The sequence below is a fragment of the Nycticebus coucang genome, chromosome 9 (assembly GCF_027406575.1).
Source record: "Nycticebus coucang isolate mNycCou1 chromosome 9, mNycCou1.pri, whole genome shotgun sequence".
NCBI lineage: Eukaryota > Metazoa > Chordata > Mammalia > Primates > Lorisidae > Nycticebus > Nycticebus coucang.
In genome coordinates, this window is record NC_069788.1 from 117,530,360 (window position 1) to 117,550,573 (window position 20,214).

Genomic DNA, 20,214 nt, shown 5'->3' on the forward strand with positions numbered 1-20,214 from the left:
TCAACATGCTATCACCAGCTCAGAAAGGCCCGTGGGGGAGATATGATTAGAGCCTGTAAACACCTTGGGCTTCCTAGATAAAAGACAACACCTTGAAGTTTTATTGTCTACCTACTCTGTTTTTTAAATTGTTCTAGCTCCCTTCTGTTTTTCTTTTTTTAATACTTAAACTTTATTAGGTATTAATTTCAAACAAAGGCCCCCTGGCACCTTAGAGCAGGATTTCATTTAGTGCCTTGGAGAATTTCTTTCCATGACCTGGACTCTCAAAAGACTCTCTCAGTTGGGGCTGTGTGCAGTGCCTCAGTTTGGTTCAATTTAGTAAATTGAACTGCTGACACCTGCCCTGAGAGGCAGGGCAGGCCTGGGGTATAGGGGAGGCTGTGAACTCAGAGCTGGGCTGCCCGAGGGTTGAATTCTAGCTTGACAGTTCTATATGGGCCCTTGGACAGCCTTGATCACCTCTCTGAATCTGTGTTTTGTCACCTGTAAGATGGAGACAACCTCATCCTTCTCACTGGGCAAAGTCATAAAAAGACACCAATCTAGGGAGTGGTGGGCAGGATTTCCTGTCTTAGCATTTGGCCCCTGGAGAAGAGGAGAGGGACGCCTCTTCCTCAAGTCTGTTCCTCCTCCCTGAGGCCTTCTGTCTAGTCCTAGAGGCTTCCTCATCCCTTTTGGAAAGAGTATCAGCTGGCTAAATTGGAAGTTTTTCATCTTGGTCTCCCCTAGTGCTCCTAGGCAACATTATCCCCCTCCAGTCTCCCTCCAAACCCATCCCCAAGCAGGAGAAGAAAAGAGCTTTCCATTGTTTCTAGACAGAGCACACAAGGGAACTGGCTTGGCTTTGTTGCACCTACTTCAGAAAAGATCTGCAGGCCCCACGAAGCATCAATCCTCCAGAGGAGAGCTCCAGGCCCCTGGGAGCAGGGGGAGGCCAGGCAGGGTGAGCTGCAGCTGTCACAGGGGGGCCAGTGCAGCCAAGACCCGTGCAGCTGTCCAAGGTAGAGCCTGCTCACACGTGCCCTCATCACGCTGGATCCCACCTGGAAGAGTCCTGAGAAGGTCCCCTGGCAGACACAGCTGTCCTATGTGAGAGAATTGTACTAAAGGCATCCACACAGGGTCCAGTCCCTCCCTGATGAAGATTCTTGCTGTCTCTCAGGTTCCCAGAGAGGACAGCGGATGCAAGAAAGTACTGAATAGGCACAGCGGAGGTTAACACACTTTAAATTAAGCTTCCCATACTTAGAAGAGGCCACAGTTCCCACAAATCCCCTGGAGCACGGAGCTCTGAGGCGGAGGGTTCAGTTCGTTTGTTCTTTCAGAAGTGTGCCTTGGAAGCCAGGAGTTATTTGTTTCGGAAAGGTAGGCGCTCATCAGGTGGGTGGTCTTTGCATTTTTTGTGGGCTTTGATTCCTTCCCTTTTCTTTTTGGGACCATTGAGGGGTTATTTTTCCTCCTACCAGCAGTGCTCTGGGGGTTTGGCTACAAATGCCTCTGTGCTGTGTTTTCCCACAGGCTCCTGCAAAGACAGCCCCGTTGCCTTCAGAAGCCCCGGGTGGCCCCGTGGGGGAGTTGGGGCTGCAGCTGTGCACCCCTCCTTTCTGCCGCCGGCTTTGATCAGTTTTTGTGGGGGCTGCCTGCAGTCTGACCTCCCGTGTCTAGCATCTCTCAGGTGGAAAGTTCTGTTCAGCCTGTCTGTGGCTTCAAAGGCTCTCCCTCTTTTGGGCTGGGATGAGACTGATAATGGTTCTCATTTTGTTGTTGTGTGATCTCCAGCAGCCCCCATCTTTCAATGGACAGCTTGGCTTGTTTGGTTGGGTTGCTCTGGCTGAACTCAAATCACCTTTCTGGTTGAGGAAGCACATTGACGTCCTCTCCATCCCAGACAAAGATGCTGGCAACACTGTGGCTAGGCACCCAGTGACTCAGGATCTGGGGCTGAGCAGGGCAGAGTTGATGAGGGGCAAAGAACTGCTGGAGCCTGTTTGTCTGTGGAGAGGAGCACTCAGGCCCGCAAAGCTGAGGGAGAGCCAGTGCTTTCTGCTCTAGCTCCTTGCAGGAGTCCCGTGTGACAGCTGAGTCCTGTCATACAGCATCCCATGCCTGTGCCTAGGCCTGTCTGGGTGTAGGAAAGGGCAAGAAGTCCTGAAGTTAAGAACTTGAGCAATTAACTATTTTGAGAAGTAGGCACTAGGCCAGCCAAACTTGGGAAGTTCCTATTCTGGTCCATTATTTCCAACAGTTGTGGACTTATAGCCCTGGTTCTCAGCCCAAACAGATTAGTGACAGCTCGCTTGGTTGCTCTGGGGCCTGCTTCCAGATCCTGCCCTAAAGCTGCTGACCTTATGCTTGGGCCTTTCAGCCTCAGTGGCCTGGATAAGAGGACAAAGGCTGGACAGCTGAGGCGTTGTCAGCGAGTTTGGGCAGGGGCCGCAGCTGCAGCTTGTTGCTGTCGTGATGCGGCGGGGTTAGGCTGCAGTTGCCCTTTGGTTTCCTCATATTCAAAATAAGGGTGGCCAAGGGCAGCAGGAGCGGTCAGGAGAGCATCCTTCTTCCGCTGTCTGATAGCACAGTGCTCTTCCTTCCTTTTGATCATACTCAAAACAACTGTAATAGAACAATAAGTCCAAAAGGAGGCCACGGGGGGTTGTTATGCTGTTGTCCTGTGGCAGGCCTTGCTTGGCTTTATCTTGCATCAAGGTCTGCATGGGAGGAAATCTGGCAGGCCCAGCGCTTTTCTCCCTGTTGCTGACCTCCCTCCGTCCGATGCGGAATGCTGGGAGGACAGGGAAGGACTTGCCACACTGGCCGGTCCCGCCCGAGCCACGGCAAGGGGGAAATCAGCCCGGCTCGCTCCAAACTCTAAAATGTGACTCTGTGAAAGGCAAAGGGACCCCCAAGAACTAGAGCCCTGGATCTGGAGAGGACCATGGATCTGGAAGACTCCAGAAAGTGTCACTTTGCCCCAGGAAAGTACTTTCATCAGACCTTTTTACAGCAGGCAGTGTGCTCTCTCCTCGTCCCAGATGGGGGAGTGAGTTATGTCAGAATGTGTCCTCTGTTTGCGGAAAAGCAGGGACAGACTCAGCAGTGAACTCTCCCATTCTCAGTTGGTCAGGGGTTTCATCTCCTCTCCCAACGCAGTTGAGAGCAGAGAGAGGACCTCGGGGTATTGTATTATAATCTTCCTTCCTTTGCAGTCTGGTAGCTCAAGTGTCAGCAATTTTGGAGGGAAGACCTTTCTACCAGGGCCTGGGAACTCCTAGGAGAATGTCCTCTCTATTCAACATGGATCTTTACAGATTAATAAGGGATTGAGGGAGGAAATACTCCTTAGGGCTCAGAGGAACTTGACTGGTCCTAATTTTGACTACATTTACCCCTGAACACAGCTGTTTTGCCTTCCATCTGTTGTTTGCAGGATCTAACCAGGTCATCACAGCAACTGTGATCTCAATCAATCCATCACTCAACCTCACTGTTCAAGAGAAATTCCAATGCCAGTGCTGTTAGGAAAACCATCCGTGAGTCAATACTTCTTTCTCATTTGGCAGCTGAGTGTGTGAGACGCTGGTTCAACTGCCCCCATGGGGCCTGCGCCTTTTGTAATGCTGCGAATCCAGCATAGAGTAAAGCTAGGTTCAAGGTCTGGTTCCACCAGTATTTCACGATTGACATTAACAGATTACATGAACTCAGAGCCTACAGATGAGGATGAGCATAACAACCTCAAGGATTGTTTTGAGGACTAAATGAGATAATGTATGTGATGTCCCTAGCACATGTTAAACATTCTATACAGTGTGGCCATTATGATCACCACCATTTCAAATAGATGTGAGGGTCAATTGTGAGTGGTGCCCATGGGTGAACAGTGAGTCCCACTCTCTGCCACAGAAGTGAATGCATGAGAAACACAAGAGAAACCGATTTGTTAGGGCAAAGTTTAATAAAGTTCAACTGCAACACCAATAGCAACTCCAGGGACGGAACTCAGCTTTCTGGATGGCCAGTCACTTCATCTCTCTGTGTAACCCCACTGTACTAGTTTCTTGGGCTGCAGGAACAAATTGTCATAGAGCCAATGGCATAAAAGAATAGATACTTTTTCTCTTATACTTCTGGAGGCCATAAGTCCAAAATCAAGGTGTCCTCAGGGCTGTGCTTCCTCAGAAGACTCTGGGGGAGTTTTCCTTGCCTCTTCCAGCTTCTGGTCCCTCCACGTGGTCCTGGGCTGGTGGCTGCATAACTCCGGTCTCTGCCTCCATGGTCACACTGCCTCCCTTCCCCTACCCATCCTCCATGTGTCCCTTCTGAGAGAATACTTACCATTGGATTTAGGGCCCATCTGGCTAATCCAGATGATTTCATCTCAAGTTCCCTAACTATATCTACAAAGACCTTTTACATAGATAAGGCTGTATTTACCCGTTCCAAGAGTTAGGGCATGCATATATTACTTTGGGGACACTATGCAACCTCCTATATCCACTAACCCCATAGAATATCCCACTGGATTATGACCAAAAAGTCAAGGTAAGAGCTCACACTTGTGGCTGCTGAGAAACATCACATGTTCTCCACTTGTCCCCAAGAAGGGAGGGTGACCTACCACCTATAAAGGAAAATCTTCCTCTTCATTCTTTATTTATTGCCAGGGAGTGCAGTTCTTCCCACCCTGTGAAAAACCAGAACCCTTTGCATCCACTAGGAGGCTCAAATCAGTGCCAAGTCCCAGGTCTCTGTCCTGAGCCACAGCCGTTGGGGTTTCAAAACTTGTTTTGCCCCTTAGGCTTAGGAGTGAACTGTGAAGACTGGCTGTGTGGTGAGTCTCCTTCTTCTGAAGGCCCCGAGGAAGCTTCATTCTCTCAGTGCTCACACCCTTCATCTCCTCCTCTTCTCACCAAACTCCTAAGGCCCCACATTCCCAGAAAGGTTCCAGAGCCCAAGTCATCTCCATTCTCAAAGGCCTCCTCTGGCCCTTCCTGTCTACTTCCTTCTTCAGCCCCTTATTCAACCAAAAGATCCACGTCTGATAGAAAGAACATTCTCCTAGGACTTCCAGGCCCCTCTGGAAGGGTTTCCCTCTAAAATTGCTGACCCTTCAGCTACCAGACTGCAAGGGAAGGAAGACCATGCTTTCAATCAAATGATACTTACATATCATATAAATTTAACATAGATCTCAGCTTCTATCAAGTGGCTTCAGGAAAAAAGCCAGTGTTACGCTTTTTCCCTTTGATGAGTCTAATTCCCTGGGGCTCTGCTGGTGGCCTTGCTTTTCCCCTCACTTTGTGTTTGTAGCTTCCTTTTTGAAGGTATTCCTCCTATTTCTGGCTCACAGATATTGACCAGTAGCACGTGTAGAGGTCAGTCTTCACAAATTTGGGACCTCTGAACACTGGATTATGCACTAACAGTGTCCCTGACGTTTACTGGAACCTGGCCAGGGGTGGGAAAGTCACTGGGCCCCACAGTCCTGAGAATAGGGAAAAGCAGGGACTAACTGGATGGAAGTGAAAATGAGACACGGTGGAAGCCCTGGTATATCTTTTGCTTAGAAGAGATGGGTAAAGATCAGCAAAGAGATGGGTACAGTCAGTCATCTTCAACTTGTCTGTTGAGGGCACACTTTCTCCCCTTTCTCTGTCCACGTGTTTGGGCAAAATTTGTGTCTGCACAAAGAGATGGTGAGTTGGGTGTATGCATGGAAAACAGCCCTTTTAGAAGGGCCTCGTTCTACTTTAGAATGTGACTCCCAGAAGGATGAAATCTGACCCGAGCTCATACACTGCCAGTAGGAATATAAAATGGTTTGGCCATGTGGAGAAGAGTATGGTAGTTCCTCAAAAAGTTAAAGATAGAATCACCATATGAACTACTAAATCTACTCCTAATTATATACCAAAAATTCCTTAAAACAGGAACTCAAATACCTGCACACCAGTGTTCATAGCAGCATAATATTCACAATAGCCAAAGGGTCAAAAGATCCCAAATGTCTACTGGATGTCTAATGGATAAACAAAATGTAGTATATCATTACAAAGGAGAATTATTCAGAATAAAATGGAATGAACTGTCTGTACATGCTACAACATGGATGAGGCTGAAAACAGGCTCATGAGAGAAGCCAGGCACAAAAGGTCACACGCTAAACAATCTCATTTATACGAAATGGGCAAAATAGGTAAATCCATAAAGACAAAGCAGACTGGGAGTTTCCGGGATCTTGAGGACAGGAGAATGTGGAGCAACTGCCTGCTGGGTGTGGTGTTTCCTTTTGGGGGATGAGAACATTTTGGAACTGGAGAAAGGTGATAGTTGTACACCACTGTGGATGTATAACACTAACTGCCCCTGAATTGTTCACTTTAAAATGGTTAATTTCATGTTATATGAATTTCCCCTCAATAAAAATAAATGTTTAAAAAAGGAGAGAAAGAGTAAAAAAAAATCATTTGTGGGTGGCGCCTGTGGCTCAAAGGGGTAGGGTGCTGGCCCCATATGCTGGAGGTGGCGAGTTCAAACCCAGCTCCGGCCAAAAACTGCAAAAAAATAAAAAATCATTTGTATGTATCCTGTGCACACACCCCAACCCCTATTCTCATTCCCATTCCCTGCTCCCTCACAGGCAGACCTGTGTGTCCATTCTTGGTGCCACAGGACCAGATCAGCTCATGGTGCAGATCACTTGATCCCATTCTGAGACGCATCCTCTAAAACCCCATGACTAAAGCTGAAGTCTACACAGCAGCAACCAATCGTTTCAGCAGACAACAATGGGTGTGGGTGAGAGCACCTTAATATCCAAGCTATTGTTTCCCAATATTTTGTTTCTGTGGCCATAAAGTGGATTTTGTAGGCAAGATGAACACATTTGCACATTTCTGTCTTTAAGAATTTCTGAAGGCTGAGAGAAGAAAAAGAACACAAGTATTAGGATACCTAGAAAAAGGTGTTGAAGGCCTATAAAAAGCCTATCCAGCGTGAAACTTTTATTTATCACAGTTAATGGTGAAAGAAAGTTCATACTCCCATTCTGTTTGTTACAATCTCATTTGAGGAGTTTAGAGAGAGCTTTTAGTTTGGTACTACTAGAACAGAGAAAAATGCCCAGAAGGAGAACTGGAGACATGGAGACTAGCCTGTATTAACTGGGACAATAAGTTGTAGTCTACTGACAAAACTGTCATTCATTTATGCACATGAACTCCTCAAAGTCATTCATGAGGGTTGGAATCAACATCTTCTAAGCTCCTGTTAATGTTGATATTTTGACCAACTCCCATGAGTCACAAATGTTCTTAATGGAAATCACTCACTTGTTTATTATGGAGCTGCCATGTGCCAGCAGGCAATGGGCCAGTCCACTGGCTAAAGAAGACCCCATCCCTTCCTTACACATGCAGCTCAGTGAGAAAGCTAGGATGGGCACACCCAGAGCAGCCTAGCTACACTGCAAATGCTCAGCAGAGGTACAGAGTCACGGGAGCACCAAGGCGTCACTGCCTCCGGGCCCTCCCAGAGTTGGGGATATTGGAGCCCAGAGTTGAAGAAAGAGACAGGCGAGTAAGAACAGCATCCCTACTGACCCAGAGGCATGAAAACAAATGGCATATCTGGGAACAGTGCTGCAGAGGACAGAGGAGGTTGTCCAGGCAAGTCAGGGGCAGACTGGGAAGGGCCTTGCATCTGACCCAATTCTTCCTGCTGACTTTTTCCTTTATATAAGAACAATAGCCAAGTATTTATCATAAATCATTTCCTTTAATCTTCTCTAAGCCCCTTTTACAGATGATCGCAGTGAGGCTCAGAAAGGTGAGCAATCACCCCAAACAGGGATGTACACATCACTGGAACATAGAAGGAAATGTCTGTGAATTTCCTTCACAGCAGTCACTGCTGCAGGAGAGGGATGGAAGGACAGGACCAAAAGGACACTGGAGGTTTAAGAGTATCGGCAACATTTCATTTCTCAAACCATATTTGGGCACGTGGATGCTCTTTGTGCCTTTTTGTATGAAATTTTCACAGTGACTCTCCAACCTACCAGGTGGTATGTTAGGTCAGCATCTCTGCTGGAAAGGAGGCTGGGTGCTGAGGCTGAGGGCTGCTCTTTAATGCCCCAATGTCTGCTGAGCTTTTCACTGTGCTGGAGGATGAGTTGCTATTTATTCTACTTTGCCAAGGCCTCAGAGACAACACCTCTACAGAAAAAGCGGGACACACAGGTTTGACCTTCCTGGCCCCCTCAGGCAGGAAGTGAATGTGTCCCACCTAGGTGTGCAGGAGGAGGGAGGAATGAGCTGAGCCTCACTTTGTGTCTTATGTGCCACATGACTGATGGTGCTCTGAGCTCTTTTTAAAGTGAATTTCCCTTCAGTTGCACTGTTTGCCTTTTTTGCCAGAGCATCCTGCCCCCTCTGGTACAGCCCCATGGAGGAGACCCAGCCCCTCCCTGCCTTCCTGGTGTGCAAAGTTTAAAACAAGAGGCCTCTGCCATCGGACATCCTTACCATTTCCAGTTATTAAGTGTAATCAGGTGTGCCAGGATCTGATTTCAAAGCCAAAGCAAAGGGACTTGGAGGAATCCTCTCTTCCCACTGCACTAGTGGAAGACAAAGGGGTCTGAACAAACAGGATGTGCTGAGAGCTACAGAGAGCACTCCCAGCAAGATGGACGGGCAGAATGCAGGCTGGAATAGATGGCCTATGAACTTGGGAGTTGGCATGCAATGTAATCATGCCCAAGAGAGAAAAGGATCAGAGTGAGGAGAACAGTGATTCATCTGGTAGCCTCGCTGGATGGTTCTTGATAGACAGTCATGCTCTTTTGGGGCCCAGGGAGTTATATAATCCCTGTCCTACTAGAAGATCCCATTTCTGGCCATTCATCTTGCAGGGGAATGTTGATATTTCTAGAGATCAGAGAGAATCCACTATGCCTTGGAGGGCAGGATCTACGGACAAGGCAGAGCTGATGTGTAGGGTGGAGGTGGAGAAGCCGTGCTGAGTGCAGCCCAGTGTTTGGGTTTTGGGGAATCCATTCATTTCTGTCCCCACTTCTATCTCTTAGCCCAGACTGACCCTAGGACCCAGGAACCTACATTTATTTAGTAAACTCTCCCAATCATTAACTCAATCAGGGGTTCAATGTCATTCCAGAGAACAGGACACTTCTTAGGGAGATATGAGCTCAGGGAAAATTTTAGTAATTTCCTCTTCCCACTGATACCATTTTCATATGGCAGAAATCAGAGGCAAACAAAGGTCGTCCAGGGCAACCATGACATTGGGTGAGAAGGTGCCTGTGCAGACTGCCCCCCTCTTTGATGGCAGCACTTAGTGGTGTTTGCCTCAAGTTCACCATCTTTCAGAGATAGGTTTCTGGTACTTTCAACCAGGGAGTACTTGGAAGATAGCCTATAGGCTCCTCAGACTGTTACAGCGACTGGGGGATGCTCCTGGAATTTTCTGGATGAGACTGAAAGGATGAATGTCCTCCAGTACATAGGCCCATCCCACACAACTGAAGAACTACACCAGCCTTTCGCTAATTGAACAATACTGATGGAATTGGTCACTTCTGACCCTCAACTGAACCCCAAGCTTCTCTGACCTGGAGGTTTTGAACATAAAACTGCAGAAAGAGTCTCTGAGAATAAGAATCCTGTTCTAAAGGCCACTGTTTGTTCTAGATGAAATAAAAGCACCCAGAAAATGAAAACCTGCCTGACATCTATTCTTCATCAATTGCCTTTAAAGGCAATTCTGAAACAAACTCAAAAGTTCCCAAGAGAAATTCTAACCCAGTTAAAGTATTAGAATATTTATGGAGATGCTTCTTCCCAGGGCTAGACTTGTGGGAACTGGAGATTCAGGGGTTGCCTCTCAGAATCCACGAAGTAGATCCGGAGCATATATTAGGTGTTTTTGTCCCTGTGCAGTGTAAATAGCTGGCAGCAGCTATAAGAAATAAAATCCTGGCTAATAGTGAGCATATGCAAAGCAAAATGAATATACTAGTTCTAAAAAATTTCTAGCTATGTAAAAAGGCAACATGATTGGGGCTTTTCTCTAGTATGGCCAGAGTGGAAACTGACTATAAGGTCCTTCACAGAATTCTAGCTACAATAAATGGATGGACTAGGGCTATTTTGTTTTGTTTTGTTTTTTTGAAGGGGCAAGGGAGACCAGCAGATATCATCCAGATTTTTCTTAAAGGGAACGTCTTCATGAGCCCATCATTCTACTCATAACAAAATGACCTTCCCAAAGATTTCAAATTCTATGGAGATTTTGAGCACAAAGCTGCCATGTCTTTCAGAACTCGATTCATCATTCAAAATGAACTGCTGCTAACTCAGATTATTCAGCCAGGAGGGGTGGGAAGGGGGGATCCATTAATCAAAAGGTAGCAGGAGGCCCTGCCAGGTGAGCCAACTGCAGAAAGGCAAGAAGTAAGCCTAGGCGGAGAAGGAATACCCCTTCTCTCACTCCTGGGGCAGCCAGAGACCAGTGTGCTTCAGGGAATCTCAGAGGAGTGGTCTAACCTATATGCTCTCCTAGATTCAGAGTGACTGGAGCTTTCCCGAGAAGAATTTAAATTTTAGGTCTGATACAAGTCGTACGACATTAAGCAAGCTATCTAAACCCAAGCCATGGGCCCTTCCCAAATGAGGTTGATAGTACCTGCCCCAGAGTGTTGTTAGGGAAACAAGTGAGCATTTATTGAGCACCCAGTATAAGCCAGGCTTGGTGTGAGGTACTGGGGAGACAAGGGTAAAAAAAGTTTCATTTCTGACAGTTTCATTAGCTCACTTCTGTTGTGCACAGGGCACAGACACTGCCTAGCATATAATAGCTGCTCAGTAAATGTTAGTTCCTTTCCCCTTACTAGCTGTAGCACTGGGCATCTGCTGTGTGCAAACCCCTGTGTGACCCTTAGACCTGACATTATATAGTATTTGATAGCTTCAGAACTGGTTTCACACCTGAGAGCAAATGTCAGCAGCTTTGGCACTTGCTCATGGACCACCAGCAGGGGTGGTGGGAGAGATCTTGAGCTCATACTTCCTTTAAACTGGAGCAGCCCTTCTTTTATTGGTTTTATATCCTGGACCTCTAAGAAAGAACCAACAGGGGTGCTTAGGACATATCAACAAACAAACCAAAGATGACCACACTCCAGACCTTATGTTGTAGCAGGGAAGACACATGATGAAGGGCAAGACTATGAGCTGGTTATTAAGCTACATGGTGTAAGTGCCTTGGGAAAGTACCAGGCAGTGTGGGGGTAAGGAGAGGCAGCTGCACCTTTAAACAGGTTATGTCTCATGGAGGAGGTGAGGAGAGGAGGTTAGCAAAAACTTAGAGGTGAGGGAGTCACCCCACTCTCTAGGGGGAGTTGGTGAGGGAGCCAGCTATGGCGCTCTCAGGAAACGTGCAAAGGTGGAGGTGTCCTTAGCACAGGAGAAGATGGAGGAGACAGGGTGGCTGCAGCAGGTGGGCAGGAAAGGAGCAGTAAGAGACAGGGAAGCAGGTGCTGCTGGACGCAGGGGGACTTTACAGGTCAGGGGAAGGACTTTGTTTTCAGCTTCAGTGAAAAGGAGGTCACTTCATAGAAATGGCGTGATCTGTTTTGTGTCTTAAACCTGAGAAGAAGTCATTGCAGTAACCCAGGATCAGACCTTCCATGAAGGCTGGAAACCCTTTCATCTGCACTGTTGTCCTCACAGGCCCCTTGGGCTTGATGATCCATCAGATTATCTCAGTTCCCATCTGATACCTTGGGAAATGGACTCAGGGAGGTTTTGGGTGTCCTCTGAGGGCCTAGTGCTGGAAGGCTGTGGACTGGGAAGTGAATTCTTCCAGTTTCTCTGGCTGTTGTGTCTGTGTGAGTTTCTCATGTCCTCAGCATTGTTTGGTGCAGAGAAAAGGCTAAAAATAGAATACCTAGCCGCATGTGCCTGTAGTCCCAGCTACTCAGAAGGCTGAGGCAGGAGGATTGCTTAAACCCAGGAGTTTCAAGTTGCTGTGAGCTATGACACCACAGCACTCTACCCAAAGGCAACAGAGTGAGATGGAAGGAAGGACCAAATTCTAAGAAAAACAAACAAACAAACAACAACAACAAATGACCCTAAAATTCTAGTTACTACTGTGCTTCTCTTCCTCAGGATCCCATCCCTGTACTGGGAAAGACTGGCATATCTCTTAGCAATGTATATACTTTTTCAGGCTCTTCCATACATTCATACATGTTCTTCTCTTGCCCTCACAACATTTTACAGATGAGGAAACCAAGAGGCTTCCTGATAGCAGTTAATATTGCTAGCTCATAGTTATGGCCTTCTTACCAAGCAGCCGACAATGTTCAGGTACCTATGTGCATTAACTAATTTTAGCATTAGCAGCTCTGTGAGTTACATGCGTAATTGCTTAAGATTACAAAGCTAGTAAGTGGTCAATTGCAATATGAACCCAGGCAGTCTACTCATGAGCCTGAATTCATAAATAACTACATTCTCAGGTGATGACATTTAAGATGTCTTTCTAGTATGCAAGAGTCAGGCAGCCTCCAATTGCATTCAGAATAAATATCTGTGTTTTGGGTTGCATGATATTTTATAATTTTTGAATTTCAAGATTTATTTAAAGAAAGACTTCATCTGAATATCCAGATTTCTGGCTTCCCTTGTAAAATCAGAAGTTCTGGTTACATTAGGCCAGCATCCCAGAAGACAATACTTGACTGAAACTGAATACCATTAAAGGAAAAATTTTCATGACACTTGTTAAGGATATTAGGGAGACTTTACTGAAGAAGAGACACTACCTTAGAGTTTTGCAGTAGCAGGATGAGACGGGCTCGACTCTGATTACAAAGTGGAAATTCATAGCTAAGGAGCAAGGCGGAGGTCTGTGGATAGAAATTTACTGCCAGGAAACGTACAGGCTGGTGGGATTCTGGCTAAACTGACTTGGTGGGATTCTTACTGAAGGCAGGCAAGGGGTATAAGATGTTGAGAGTAGAGGAAGGAGGAATTTGATCAGATACTGATGGTGATCAAATACCAAGGGTAAAGAATTTTTGCCAAGGTGACTGAGCAGAATTCTTGCTAAAATTGGACAAAGTGAGCCAAGGACAGAGCCCAAGGTTGGGGCCTAATCAGAAAGAGGACTCAGAGAGGCGTGACTCAAGTTTGGTCAAGGAGAGTCTTTGTCAATAACTGCTGCCTTTTTATACAAGGCACACTTTCCCTTATCAGTCCCTCTAACTCCCTATGATTGCACCAGGCCTGTTTTTGCAACTCTGTTACCTGGCTAGCATGAACATTTGAGTTGGTAGGTCCTATCCTGTAAAAAACCACAATCCCAGAGAAGCAAGATGGATCAATAATTTCTGTCCTGGAGCTATCGACACACTAGGGAAGTCATTTATTCATTTGTCTAACTTTCCGTTCATGTATCCATCTATCCATCTTTTCACTCTTTCTGTCTCATGCATCCTCCCCACCTACCTGCTACATACAGTCATAGCTGCATTTCTCGGTCAATATCCACTTTTCTCCCACTCAGATAAGGGCAGGATCAATTAGAGACTGAATTGTGTCCCCTGAAAATACATAGGTTGAAGTGCTAACCCCTAATGTTACTGTATTCAGAGATAGGGCCTTTAAAAGGAGGCAATTTAGGTACAATGAGGTCATACAGGGAAGGCCCTGATCCAGTAGAACTAGTGTCCTTATAAAAAGAGGAAGGGACCCGAGAGGTTCACACACAGAGGAGAAGCTTGACAGGGCACAGAGAGAAGGTGTCCATCTGCAAATCAAGGACAGGGACCTTAGAACAACCCAAATGTGCTGCCATCTTGAGCTTGGACTTCCAGCCTCCAGAACAGTGAGAAAATAATTTCTGTTGTTTGAGCCATGCAGTCTGTGGTATTCCACTATACTAGTAGCCTGAACAGAAAATTTTTATGTGCCTTTTGTCTTTTCATCCCTTCTTCCCCCTTTTCCTGAATAGGCAATCACCTAATGCTCAAGGACATTCAAACAGCCACTAAGAGAAAGTGTTAGTAATCCTGGTGAAGAAGGTCTATGGTTTCTCCAGCGGGGTGAATACCACCGTTAGGATGGGCTGTGAGGGTGGGAAAGGGCTAGGGGGGTATGCCAGTAAAGAATTCTACCAGTGAGATGGACTTGGGCTGCTTCCCTAAACACTGTATGTGTACTGGAAATAGGGAGCTACTGCTTAAAGTTCACAGACTGTGGAGCTGGGGTGTGGGCACGGAAAATATGAGCCAAACTCACAGTGGCTTAAGGAGCACTGAGAGCTGTAGGTCCGTCCAGCTGGCTGTTGGGTTTAGCAAGACCTTTTTGTTGGAAGATTCTGTGTGCAGCTTAAATAGAGCAAAGGTCAGATTGATTACTGCAAAATTTGCTTCCTCTTCAGCCTGCCTATGGGTTTCCACCAGGTGTTCTAGCTACAGAGACTCAGGCTATTGACACAAAGGTAGGTGGTTTCTGATTTACCCCGGAGGGGCGCAGAGAGCTGGGAGAAAGCCAAACCCGCTTCTGCTTCATCTCCGCATCAACTTTCAAGCTGTTATATTGGTAATGACTGTGGGGTTCAAATGATGGTTTGGCATGAGAGAGCAGTCAAACCCCAGATGGGTTCTCTGGCCCCAGAGGACAGCCAATGGCAATGGACTTCAACTTCGGGTTCTTAATGGAATGAGCAGGGATCTGGAAGTGATCCCAAGAACCTGACTCTAGAATCCCCCTGCAGCAGGTTTAAGAACACCGTCAGAGTTACCTTCTTTGTCATCAGAACCTCCTAGGGAAATGCTGCAATTCTAATCAGTGGATGAAAGTGTCAGTCACAAGACAAATTGGACCAATCATGTTATCAACATTGACATATTCAGAGCTCAAGCAAAGGCAAGGAAACACGGACTTATTCAAATTTGCCTCTATTTTACTCCTAGCTTTGTGTCCACTAAAAAGGATGTGGAAATACTGAAATTTGAATGCAGATGATTTGGGTTTAGCTTTTAGCCATCAGATGAGATATAAAGGTAATAGTATTTAAAAAATAAAGAGCAAAGTCTTAGTATCATAATTCCATTTTTCCCCTAGTCCTCTGGTTGATGTGTGAATTCAGACAAAGCATCATTTTTGAAGCAACTGAAATAGGGCCAATACCACACATGACTAATCTTCAAAAAAAAAAAAATCATGACAGTTTGTGAATAACTTCTAAGGAAGAGCTTTGGGTATCTTGGGAAAACACAATTGTCAAAAACTTGATCCAGGCTGAGAGATGGAGACTAGGGATTCTTGCAGGAGTCAGAGGAGGAGCTGGGGGTTAGTAAAGAGAGAATATCTTCTTGTTTGCTCAGATAGGGTTCCTCAATGGAAATTTCTCTTGTTTCATATGATGTCTGAATTTGAATTGCCCCCAAAGACTAGGAGGAAGAAAGGCACCTGAGTCTTATGGTGGGGACAGAATTTTCTTTAGCTAAGAGAGGATCTTATTTCCATTTCTCCTTCTATACCACATCTTCCCTAACCTTCCTCATGTCCTTACATAAATTTCAGCAGCTCTTCCTTCCCACTCACTAGTCTTGTATTTCTGTATTGGACACTTCAATGGGGTGAGAAGTAGGAGACTGAAGTCAGGGATTGGAGGATGGTTTGGCTGTGACAGGCTGTGAGGAAGCCAGGTCTACAGTGATGAGAAGGGAAGCAAAAAGCACAGGAGAGAATGCATATGATTGCTGCAGTCCAGTTCAGGGGTATAAGAATACACTAGAGTTCTTCACGGTCTTGCCCTCTCATAGCCCCTCTCCTGGAAGAAGCCTTGCCCATTCCTTTTGCTGTTCAGGCAGCCATGTTTTTAGAGACTTCCTGTGCCCACAACCAATTGGCTAGTTAGTGACCAGTGTCTGAGACAAAACACTAAGATGAGCTGGGGTCAACTGGATTCTCTCTTAGGAATTTTAACTAAGGTAAAAAGCCAATAGGAACTGAAGTTGAAAGGCTGAGCAGTAGGGAAAGACACCAGGATAGGCATAGGCATAGCAGTAGGGAAAGCCATAGGCAGATCAAAGTCTTGAGCAAGCAGAACTTCAGTATGAAGGACAATTCTGTTGGAGAAATTACCTTTGGGCAGACAGGCAGAGAAAAGCAGAGTCACCAGGATAATGAATTCCCAGACTGTCTCTCTTCCTGCAGGCTTTCCAATTCCACAATCCCCAAATCCTCAATGACACCTGTTGCCTTTAATCAGAGTAACTAAGATTCTTTGTCCCAATAAAACAGCCCAACTATAACTGAATTTTTATTTGAAGACACTTGCTTTGGGGAGAATGTGTAGGCTGGCTCTTAGCAGGCATGGCCTACCAATAGTTCACTTGGAAGTAGCTTGTGTACCTGAGATTAGGTTTTAGGCAGGAGGCAGTGTGGCCAAGTTTATCCCTTTGTTCTGATGTCAGGGTAGGCCAGGACTAAGTCCTGAAGAAAGGGAGTCTGGGCATTTAGAAAGAACTGGTTTGGTTCGAGAGAGTCCCCTTTAAGTCATTAAAATCCAGGTTCACAGATCTCTATAAGAAAAGCTTTAAAACCACAATTTTTTCCCTGGTTAAAAGGAATAAGGAGGTTTAGCAGCCACACTGGTTCACCAACCAGAGCTCATGAATCATTTCTCATGTCTGATTTCAGGGCTCAGGAAGGCTAGAGTGGAAGGAAACAGAGAGCAGCCCTTGTTGACATGCAACCTCATCTCTATGTCCACAGCTTCTTGGAACTGTCCCCCAGCAAGGCTGCCATCAGCACTTGACTGAAAACACATGGAGGCAGCCCACTCTGAGCAGGAACTCATTAGTGGAAGAATATAAGGGAAAGGTTTTGATTCTCTCTCTCTCCGTTCTCTCTGTGGCGAGGAGAGAAAGGAACGTCACAGGGCTTAGAAGGAATTTGCATCATGTCTGGGAATGGAAGTGCAAGGGAACGTTTCTGAAAGCATTTTTACATACTGGTCCCAGGCCATGCAAACCTATTTGTCTTATCTGAAATGTGTTGTTGAAGTCAGGCCGTGGCTCCATTTAACCCAACTGTCCCTTTCCAGGTTTATCAGTGTCCAGTAGCTCTAAGGGAAAAGCACCCACAGTGAAGTGGTCTTTCCTGGGCACTCCTCTGCTTCAACAATGTCACCTATGGTCTAAAATGGCCCACAAAACTATTTGGTCTTCCTTCCTCAACACTACCCCATAGATCTCTGCTGTATGCCAGGTAACACAAAAGAAAGGTATATGTAAGGAGTGAATATGAAAGAAGGAGAGAGTTACAAGCCTGCTGAGCATAGCAGTATAAGACAGACATTTCAAGTGTCATTAATATATAGCCCCCTTCCCTTCCACATACAAGGGAAGTTTGTAATTTCCTGTCTCTTTCCCTCCCCTCCACTTTCCTCCGCTCCCTCCCTTCCTTCCATTTTTTTTTGAGACAGAGTCTCTCTATGTCATACTCAGAAGAGTGCTGTGGAATCACAGCTCACAACCTCAAACTCTTAGGCTTAAGCAATTCTCTTGCCTCAGCCTCTCAAGTAGCTGGGACTACAGGCGCCTGCCAAAATGCCTGGGTATTTCTTTGTTGTTGCTGTAGTTGTCATTGTTGTTTATTAGACCCAGGCCAGGTTTGAACCCACCAGCCCCTGTGTATGTAGCTGGCGCCCTAACCACTGAGATAACGGGCACCAAACCTCTTTCTTTTCCCTTCACTTCACTTGCCTTCCCTTCCCTCCCCTCCCTTCTCTCTTTTCTTCCCTTCTCTTCCTTTCTCCCTCCCTTCCTTCTGACAAGTCTCTATTGCTCCAGGGTACAGTACCATGACATCATAGCTCACAGCAACCTCAAACTCCTGGGCTTAAGAGAGCCTCCTGCCTGAGCCTCCCAAGTAGCTTGGACTACAAGTCCTCACCGTAATGCCCTGGCTACTGTTTCTATTTTTAGTAGAGATGGGGTCTCACTCTTGCTCAGGCAGGTCTTGAACTCCTGAGCTCAAGTGATCCTCTTGTCTTGGCCTCCCAGAGTGCAAGGATTATAGATGTGAACCACTGTGCCTGGACAATATGTGTCATTTCTTGAAGGAAGATTAACTACTAGTGCTCAATGTTTCTTTTTTCCCCTCTCCTCCTCCCTCTACCCCACTCTTCCCCTACTGTGGGGATTCTGGAAGTGCCTGTTGATATTCAAGGGCAGTACTGAGGCTTCACAGGGTGGGGAGCTTGTCTGGAGAGTCTCAGACAAGCACAGACTTTGTTTTAAGTCACTGAAACTTTGGGGGTTGTTAGGCAGTAACACCAAATCTGCCCTGACTTGGACCAAGTGACTTGTTGGTTTTCTCTCATCCCGGATTTATTTATATAAAGTTCTAGACAATTTGTGTTCTACCCAAACCCTGTCTTCACTGAAATTCAGAGACCTAGGCGGTGTGTTTTCTCTCCTATACACTTAGGGTGTTCAGAAGAGAAGTGTAACAAGCACCTTCCTTTCATTACAGCAAAAGGGGCCTCTCTGAATTTTGGAGCGGAATAAAGAAAGTCCTTCCGCAGCTATAGAACAAAAGTGATAATGATGATATTGAAACCAAAGCTTGGGGGGAAAAAATGACCCTTTCAAATGGTTCTACGGCCATAGTTTTTAAGCCAGAATCAGATATTCTGCACTCCCTCCTTGCCTTCGCCCATTTTTCCTCCATTACCTAGTCCTTATGCTCCATTTCCAGAGTTCTCATTTGGTATCCCTGGTTTTTGCTGGATAATCTTTTATAGTCCTGACTCTGAGAAGTGACTTTACTTTATCCAAAACACACAACATAAAAGACATTCAGCTTCTCTGGGTTAATTGAGAAATGTTCACTCTGTAGGCTGACAGGGACCACGCCCTTCTGAATCTTCCCCATAACTATAGTACCTCAATCAGGGAGACAAAATTGGACTTTGCTCCCAACATGTACATCCATATATATACACATCTAAAAAGAATCTCTGAACTACATCATTAATTATTAATACTTCCAGTAAAAGTAATTAACAATAAAAGATGCCTCATTAGCATCTCATGGGTGGTACCAGCTTGGCTGATTTTCAGCTCCCAGGGAAGACTCCCACCTGTGTCTTTATTGTGCACATTTCCTGCGGGAAAGTCTCCTAATTTTTAATCATGGTAAGAAGAGAAGATGGCAGTGATGAAACTTGTATTATATTCTCAGCATCACTGCTCAGGCCTTCCACAGCCACTGCTCAGAGCTAGGAGATCAAACCACTCGCTTTTCTTCTGGTGATTCTTTTATTTGGAAAATATTCACTACCTTCCCATACTATTGTGTGTATAGTATTGTGCTGAGTACTTTTGCAAATTGAGGATGAGCAAGAAAGATTTATGACAGCTGGGAACAGAAACATAACATGGGCAAGGGGTGAGAGAAGGAGTGAGACCGCCTGGTTCGGATCCACACTCCATCCTTCCCAGTGAAAGACCGGACATTCTATGCTTCAGTTCCTCATCTGTAAGGACAGAATGACACAAAGTCCTACCTTATATGATTGTTAGAAGGGTTAGACAAGCTCGTTAGTACAAAGTGTGTGTCAGACATGTGGTGTGTGTCCGTGTGCACAGGGGGTGCTTAGAACCTGTCGCTGCAGCACAGTTTGTGGTGAAAAGTCGGGTGGGCCCTTTTCTGGGGAGTACCATTTATTTGCCAATTAATCACGGGGCACAGGGTACCATCTTAGTGTCTCCTGGGGTTGAAATGTAGTTTCAAGGAGTAGGCCACTTCATCTTTGACATTTGAGATTGGGATTATGTCTTCTTCTTACTTTTTGTCAAACATTTTTGAGTGATCCATTTTAATGTGTGAACCATTTGGCTTTTCTTTCTTGGTAGACAGAGTAAAGAGAAACCAAATTGAGAGTTACAGAGAAGAAATAACATCTTGCCCAATGTAGGGCAGAAAAAGTAGTACCTTTTCCTCACTCCTATTGCAAGGTTCATGGCTGAGATATCTATAACAAAAGACAGATTAATAAGAGAAAAACATAAATTTTTTAAAGTCAAAAGTACCTATTAAATGGCTCAGAACCCAAACCAATAAGCCTTTTCTGACTTAACTGTGGACAAAAGAAAAGTTCTCAAAAGAT